The sequence below is a fragment of the Crocuta crocuta genome, unplaced genomic scaffold, assembly GCF_008692635.1.
Source record: "Crocuta crocuta isolate KB4526 unplaced genomic scaffold, BGI_CrCroc_1.0 scaffold25, whole genome shotgun sequence".
Lineage (NCBI taxonomy): Eukaryota > Metazoa > Chordata > Mammalia > Carnivora > Hyaenidae > Crocuta > Crocuta crocuta.
Window position 1 is genome coordinate 8,106,308 of NW_027532015.1, and position 8,507 is coordinate 8,114,814.

The following is an 8,507-nucleotide window of genomic DNA, read 5'->3' on the forward strand; positions in this document are numbered from 1 at the left end:
TGCTGGTTATGGAGCTGTTCAAATTTTCTATTTCTTCCTTTTTGAGCTTTGGTAATGTGTGAGTGTCTAGGAATTTGTTGATTACTTCCAGATTGTCCAGTTATTTAGCATATAATTTTCCATAGTATTCTCTAATAATTGTTTGTATTTCTGTGCTGTTGGTTGTGATCTCTCCTCTTTGATTCATGATTCTATCTATTTGCATCCTGTCTCTTTTCTTTTTGAGAAGTCTGTCTAGGGGTTTATCAATTTTGTTTCTTTTTCAAAAAACCAGCTCCTCGTTTCATTGATCTGTTCTACTGGTTTCTTTTTTAATTCTGTGTTATTTATTTCTACTCTAATCTGTATTATTCTGTATAATCTGTATCATTTCTCTGCTGCTGCTGGCTTTGGGCTTTCTTGCTGCTGCCTTTCTGCTGCCTTTCTACTGCTTTTAGATGTGAGGTTAGGTTATGTATTTGGGACCTTTCTTCTTTCTTGAGATAGGCCTGAAATGCAATATATTTTCCTCTTAGGACTGCCTTTGCTGCATCCCAAAGGGTTTGGACTTTCATGTTCTCATTTTCATTTGACTCCATATATCTTTAATTTCTTCTTTAATTTTCTGGGAGGATTCATTCTTCAGTAGGGTGTTCTTTAACCTCCATGTATTTGGAGGCTTTCCAAATTTTTTCTTGTGATTGATTTCAACTTTCATAGCATTGTGATCTGAAAATATGCATTGTATGATCTCAGTCCTCTTATTATTGTCAAGGGCTGTTTTGTGATTTTGGAGAATGTTCCATTTGCACTCGAGAAACATGTATTCTGCTGATTTGAATAAAGTTCTGAATATATCTGTTAAGTCCATCTGGTCCAGTGTGTCATTCAGAGCCATTGTGTCCTTACTCATTTTCTGCCTAGATGATCTGTCCATTGCTGTAAATGGAGTATTAAAGTCCCCTACAATTACAGTATTGTTATTTATACATTTAGTTATGTTTGTGATTAATTGATTTATATATTTGGGTGTTTAATGTTGGGGGCGTAAACATTTACAATTGTTAGCTCTTCTTGATGGATAGACTCCTTGATTATGATATAACATCCTTCTTCATCTCTTGTTACAGTCTTTGTTTTAAAACCCAGTTTGTCTAAATGTGGCTACTCTGGCTTTTTTTTTTTTTTTTTTTTTTTGCCATCCAGTAGCATGATAGATGGTTCTCTATCTCCTCACTTTCAATCTGTAGGTATCGTCAGGTCTTAAATGAATATCTCATAGAGAGCATGAAGATGGATTTTGTTTTTGTTTTCCATTCTGATACCCTGTGTCTTTTGATTGGGGCATTTAGTGCATTTACATCAGAGTGATTATTGAAGGATATGGATTTAGTGTCATTGTGTTATCTGTAGGTTTTATGCTTGTCATGATGTTTCTGGTCCTTTGTAGTCTTTGCTACTTTCCATTTACAGAATCTCCCTTAAGATCTGCTGCATGCTTTATTTACTGTATTGAACTCCTTTAGTTTTTGGGGGGTTTTTTGTTTTCTTTTGCTTTGTTTTGTTTGTCTAGAAAAGCTGTTATCTCTCCTTCTATTCTGAATGACAGCCTTGCTGGATAAAAGATTCTTGGCAGTATTATTTTTCCTATTCAGCACATTGAATATTTCTTGCCACTCCTTCTTCGTTGGGAGCCATTCTGAGCTCACTAGTTGAGAAAACTCCTTGTGAGGTTAAGGCAAGTTTGCATCATCTCTTGCCATCAGATGACGACCAATATCTACCCCCACTCAATTGTTTCTGCTTGAGCACTGACCCCCAAGGCACCTTGTTGATTGATCAGGAGTGACTTGTCCCCTTATTCTGGCCCAGGTATGATGATTGCATCTTGTGAAGGAACTTATTGTAGGAACTTCTTCTTTTGTGATTATGGGAACAGACATCGTGTCTCCAGTACAAGTATTTTCCTCAATACTTCCCTTAAGCTATAAATAGGCGAATGACCTTTACTCATAAAAGATTGACCTTTATGTGTACAATTCTGTTTCTACTGTTGCATTAGTCCAAGAGGTTCATACAGCTCAACATGTAAATCAACTAACCAAAAATGTTTCTCATGCCCTAGCTATTCAAGAAATCATAGACAAAAAACTAGACACAAAGGTAAATGCACTCGAAGAGACTATTCTATGTATTGGAAATAAAAGCTAAACTCTTTAAAGATATGGTTTGCTCTCTGGTTCCATAAGGAATATAACTGGACAATTAAGTCTGGCCTGGAGACAAAGAGCCTAATTTAGAGACAAGGAACAGATATGGCAGAACATAGTTACTACATATACCTTTGCTAACTGGTGATGTATAGCAGTCCCTTCCCTAAGGTCTACATTCCAAAAACACCTTCCCTTACACTGGCAGCTGTGATGAGGATGGATAAGAATAATTAAAACATAATTACAAAGGCTGACACATTTAGGACCCCCATGGTGTTTACGCATTCAGCATCAAATCAAAAAGTTATTAACCAGCTCAAATACGTTCTTCCTCTTGTTAGCCAGACAGAATGACTCCCAGCCTATCTTAACCTATGACTTAATCTTAGCGTTATTGACTTAAACAAATGTGTATATTATCTTCTTTTTTGCTAAGAACACCCTGTTATTTTCTTAGTTGTAAGATTTACTCAACCTCACNATTAAAACATAATTACAAAGGCTGACACATTTAGGACCCCCATGGTGTTTACGCATTCAGCATCAAATCAAAAAGTTATTAACCAGCTCAAATACGTTCTTCCTCTTGTTAGCCAGACAGAATGACTCCCAGCCTATCTTAACCTATGACTTAATCTTAGCGTTATTGACTTAAACAAATGTGTATATTATCTTCTTTTTTGCTAAGAACACCCTGTTATTTTCTTAGTTGTAAGATTTACTCAACCTCACTATAATTGGAGTATTTCTGCAAAAATACTTCTATAAAACCTGTTTCTGTACACTTTGAAGAGCATCTTATCACAGAATTATCCATTGTAAAAATTCCATTTTCTGATCGTTTGACCCATAAATAAAGACGTCAAAACCGACAGGACAGAGATGTCTGCCTGGTGATTAGAAAGAATCTCAGGGCTCTTTCACTCTCTCTCGCCAACACTGTCCATCCTTCAGGGACCCCTGGACCTGTTGGACCCCAACTCTGGCACTTCTTGGCCTGCCAAGTTTCGGTGGACAGGTCTGCTACTACACTAATGTGTCTACCCTTATTGGTTTGTCCCTAGCTGCTCCCAGAATTCTCTCTTTTTATTTGTCTTTTGCCAATTTCACTGTGATATGTTGTAGTGTTGACCTATTTTTATTGATTTTGAAGGGAGCTTTCTGTGCCTTTTGGACTTGGACATTTGTTTCCTTCCCCAGATTAGGAAAGTTCTCAACTATAATTTGTTCAAATAAATCTTCTCCCCCTTTCTCATTCTATTCTTCTGGAACTCTTATGATACACATATTATTTTATTTCATTTCATTGAATAACTTCAGTCTCTACTTCTCCCCTCATGGTCTAGTAATTTCCTTTCCTTCTTTTCTTCAGCTTCATCATTTTCCATAATTTTATCTTCTATTTCACCTATTCTCTCCTATGCTTCTTCCATCCTTGCTGTCATTGCATCTAGTTTATTTTGTATCTCAATTACATAATTTCTTAATTCATCATGACTGTTTCTTAGGTGTTTGATCTCTGCGGCAATAGATTCTCTACTGTCTCCTATGCTTTTTTTCAAGCCCAGCTATTAGTCCTCTGACTGTTATTCTAAATTATTGTTCAGATATATTGTTTATATCTGTTTTGAGCAATTCTCTGGCTGTCATTTATTCCTGGCATTTCTTTTGAGGAGAATTCTTCTGTTTCATCATTTTGTCTAGGTTTCTGTCTTTTACAGGTTTTAATAGCTTGTTATGTGTCTTATACCTGCAAGTACTACTATGTTAAAAAGGGGTCATACGCTGTCCAGGGCCTGGCACTCAGGATATGTTTTTGGAGTGTGTTGCCTGCACTCTGTTATTGTGTATTTGGCTGCTCTATCCCACTGCTTGTAGTGGTGGATTGTTGGGATATTCCACCAGGTGTGCTTTGATTTGTTTGTTGATGTAACCTGGGAAAAAAAGAAAGTGCATCTTATCCCCTATAAAGAGAAAAATGAAAGAGGTGAAGAAAAAAAAAACAGGCAGATTATTAAAGAAAGTATAAGGCTTAATCCAGAGAGAGGAAAGTAAAGAAGGAGATACAGAAAAGGTATAAAAAGAATAGAGTAAAAATGCCTGATTAAACAAACAACCAGAAAAGAGAAAGAAAAAATTCGCCAAAATTATATGACAAAAATTGAATCGGTAACAATGAGCCTGATTCCAGAGGAAAGGGACGGGGGAAAAGGAGAAGTATAGAAGGAACAAGAAGAGAAAAGAGAAAGGAAGTAAAGAAAAGAGAAAAAAATAATAGTGATTTAAAAAGTTTTTTAAGCCAGACTAACACACAAAACCACAGGACAGCTGTGCGTTGGTGCCTGGGACCAGAGGCCATGCTGGCCTGGAAGAAAGGGTATCCGGTTTCTCAGTGTCAGTCCTGCCGCATTAGATACTAGACACCGAGGGGCAGGCTTTGGTTCAAGCCAGTCTCACCTCCACTGGGGACCACTATTCTGTTCCCGGAAGCCCCAATTTGTTGGTGATGGGGAGAAAAACACCCCAATCGCTCCTCTCCCCCCATTTCAAGTCACATTCTTAAGCAGCCCTCACAGAGCAGTGCGGGCAGGCAGGCCTATCCTGCTCCACAGGCTCCCACACCTTCAAGGTGCTCAGCTGGGATTCAAACTCCGATGCCTTAAGGGATCCTGCCCCACACAGACTTGGTTCTGGAATAGCACCCAGCTGCCCAGCTGACAAAGGGCCTCTGGCTGGTGCCTGCAAGGTCTTTTGTCCTTGGGGTGGGGGGTGGGGGCAATAAACTCTCTTCCCACGGTACTCGAGGAAGGGGACTGCCCTCTCCCTCTCCCAGGGTGCCCCTGAGATCACTCCAGTGACCTGGGGCAGGCTCCTTCCGAGGCATGCTCAAAGGGGGGTGGGGTGTTATCGTCCAGAGAATAGAAAACTGCGCACCCCTGAAAACTCCAATCTTCAGCTGCAAAGACTGTTTGCAAGGTAGAACATGGCGCTCTCTGTATTTCTCATTCCCCAGCCTGTGGTCGGAGACGTTCTTCTCTTGTCCAAATACAATACCACACTGCCACAGCCTCACTTTCTCTCCCTTTGTCTCTCCATAGCAGGGGTTCCCTCCCTTCCATGCCTACACCACTTGTTTTGTCTCTCCCAATTCACATACATGCATCTCTGTCCTTCTGTCCACCGGTGGAGATTTTTCTTTCACTCGGCAGATTGAATTCCTGGGTGATCCAAGTGTTCTGACCCAATACAGCTGTGTTTGAGGGACAAGGGAAATCCCAGTCTCCTTACTTCTCTGCCTTCTTAACTCCTCCCTGTGAGCTTTCCCCCTAGGATCAGGAACAATGCAAGGATGTCCACTCTCACTTTTATCCAATATAGTACTCGAAGTCCAGCCATCAGACAAGATAAAGATATAAAAGCATCTAAATCGGTAAAGAAGAAGTAAAATTTTTACTATTTGCAGATGACATGATACTATATGTAGAAAATCCTAAAGACTTCACCAAAAAACTACTAGAACTGATAAATGAATTCAGTAAAGTCACAGGATACAAAACCAATATACAGAAATTCATTGGCTTTCTATACACTAATAATGATGTACCAGGAAAAGAAACTAAGAAAACAATCCCATTTACAATTGCAGAAAAAATAATAAAATACCTAAGAATAAACTTAATCAAAGAGGTGAAATACCTATACTCTGAAAACTATAAAACGTTGATGAATGAAATTGGAGATGACACAAACAAATGGAAAGATATTCCATGTTCATGGATTGGGAGAATGAATGTCGTTAAAATGTCCATTCTACCCAAAGCATCTACACATTTAATGCAATCCCTTTCAAAATGCCTCCAGCATTTTTCATGGGCCTAGATCAAATAATCCTAAAATATGTATGGAACCACAAAAGACCCCACAAAAAACAAAGCAATCTTGAAAAAAGAAAAGCAAAGCTGAAGATATCACAATCACAGATTTCAAAATATACTAACAAAGCTGTAGTAACTAAAACAGGATGGTACTGAGACAAAAATAGACACATAGGTCAATAGAACAGAATAGAACCCCCAGAAATAAACCCACAATTATTTTTTAAACGTTTATTTTATTCTTGAGAAAGAGAGAAAGGAAGACTGCAAGCAGGGGAGGGACAGAGAGAGAGAGACAGTTTCTCTGTGCTGCCAGCACAAAGCCCAACATGGGGCTCAAACTCACAAACTGTGAAATCATGATCTGAGCCGATACCAAGAATCAAATGCTTAACTGATTGAGCCACTGTGGTACCCCTAAACCCACAATTATATGGTCAATTAATCTTTGACAAAACAGGAAAGAATATCCACTGGGAAAAAGTCTCTTCAACAAATGGTGTTGATGGGGCGCCTAGGTGGCTCAATGGGTTAAGCGTCTGAATTCAGCTCAGGTCATGATCTCACAGTTTGTTAGTTTGAGCCTCGCATCAGGCTCTGTGCAAACAGCTCAGAGGCTGGAGCCTACTTCAGATTCTGTGCCTTCCTCGCTCTCTGCACCCCCCCCCCACTGCTCACACTGTGTCTTTCTCTCTCAAAAATAAATACACATTAAACATGTTTTTAAAAATGGTGTTGAGAAAATTGGAGCACCACTTGCAAAAGAATGAAACTGGCTCACTTGCTTACACCATATACAAAAATAAATTCAAAATGGATTAAAGAACTAAATGTGAGAACTGAAACCCAAAAAAAAAACCCCAGAAGGGAACACAGGCAGTAATTTCTCTGACATCATCCATTACAACATTTTTCTAGATATGCCTCCTAAGGCAAGGGAAGCAAAAGCAAAAATAAATAACTGGGACTACATCAAAATAAAAAGCTTCTGCACAGCAAAGGAAACAGTCAACAAAACAAAAGACAGCCTACTGAATGGGAGAAGATATTTTAAAGGATGTATCCAATAAGGGTTAATATCCAGAATATGTAAAGAATTTATACAAGTCAATACCCAAAAAACAAATAATCTGATTAAAATTGATAGAAGACATAAACAGATATTTCTCCAAAGATATACGATGGCCAACTGACACATGAAAAGATGCTCGGGGCGCCTGGGTGGCTCAGTCGGTTAAGCATCCACTTCCATCTCACAGTTTGTTCAATTGAGCCCTGCATCAGGCTCTGTGCTGACAACTCAGAGCCTGGAGCCTGCTTCAGATTCTGTGTCTCCCTCTCTCTCTGCCCTTCCCCTGCTCATGCTCTGTCTCTGTCTCCCAAAAAAACATTAAAAATTTTTGTTTTAAAGTTTGCTTTCAGAAAAGATGCTCCACATCACAATCATCAGGGAAATTCAACTCAAAACCAAAATGAGATGACACTTCACACCTGTCAGAATGGCTACAATCAAAAACACAAGAAACAACAAGTATTGGCAGGGATGTGGAGAAAGGGACTCTCGTGCACATTGGTGGGGATGCAGACTGGTGCAGCCACTGTGGAAAAGAGTATGGAGTTTCCTCAAAATATTAACAATAGAATTATCATATGATCTAGTAATTCCACTATTGGGTAATTACCCAAAGAATATGAAACAGTTAATTTTAAAAGATGTATGTGCTCTTATGTTTATCACAGCATTATTTGCAATAGCCAAAATATGGAAGCCACCCAAGTGTCTATCAATCGATGAATAACTAAATAAGATGTGGTGTATATATATATATATATATGTGTGTGTGTAACAATGGAATATTACTTAGCCATAAAAAGAATGAAATCTTCCCTTTTGCAACAACATGGATGAATCTAAAGGCTATAATACTAAGTGGAATAAGTCAGTCAGAGAAAGACAACAATATGATTTCACTCATATGTGGAATTTGAGAAACAAAACAAATGAGCAAAGAAAAGAATAGACCAACCCCTCCCCCCGCGACTCTAAATTTAGAGAACAAATTGGTGATTACCAATTTGAGTGGGGGGGCGGGATTAAGAGCACACTTAAAAAAATTTTTTTTAATGTTTTTATTTATTTCTGAGAGAGAGACAGCGTGAGCAGGGGAGGGTCAGACAGAGAGGGAGACACAGAATCTGAAACAAGCTTCAGGCTCTGAGCTAGCGGTCAGCACAGAGCCCGATGCGAGGTTCGAACCCACGAACTGTGAGATCATGACCTGAGCTGAAGTCGGACGCTTAACTGACTGAGCCACCCAGGCTCCCCAAGAGTACACTTTTTGTGATGGGCACTTAATAATGTACATAATTGTTGAATCACTATACTATATATCTGAAATTAACATAACGCTTTATGTTAACTTTACTGGAATTTTAAAAA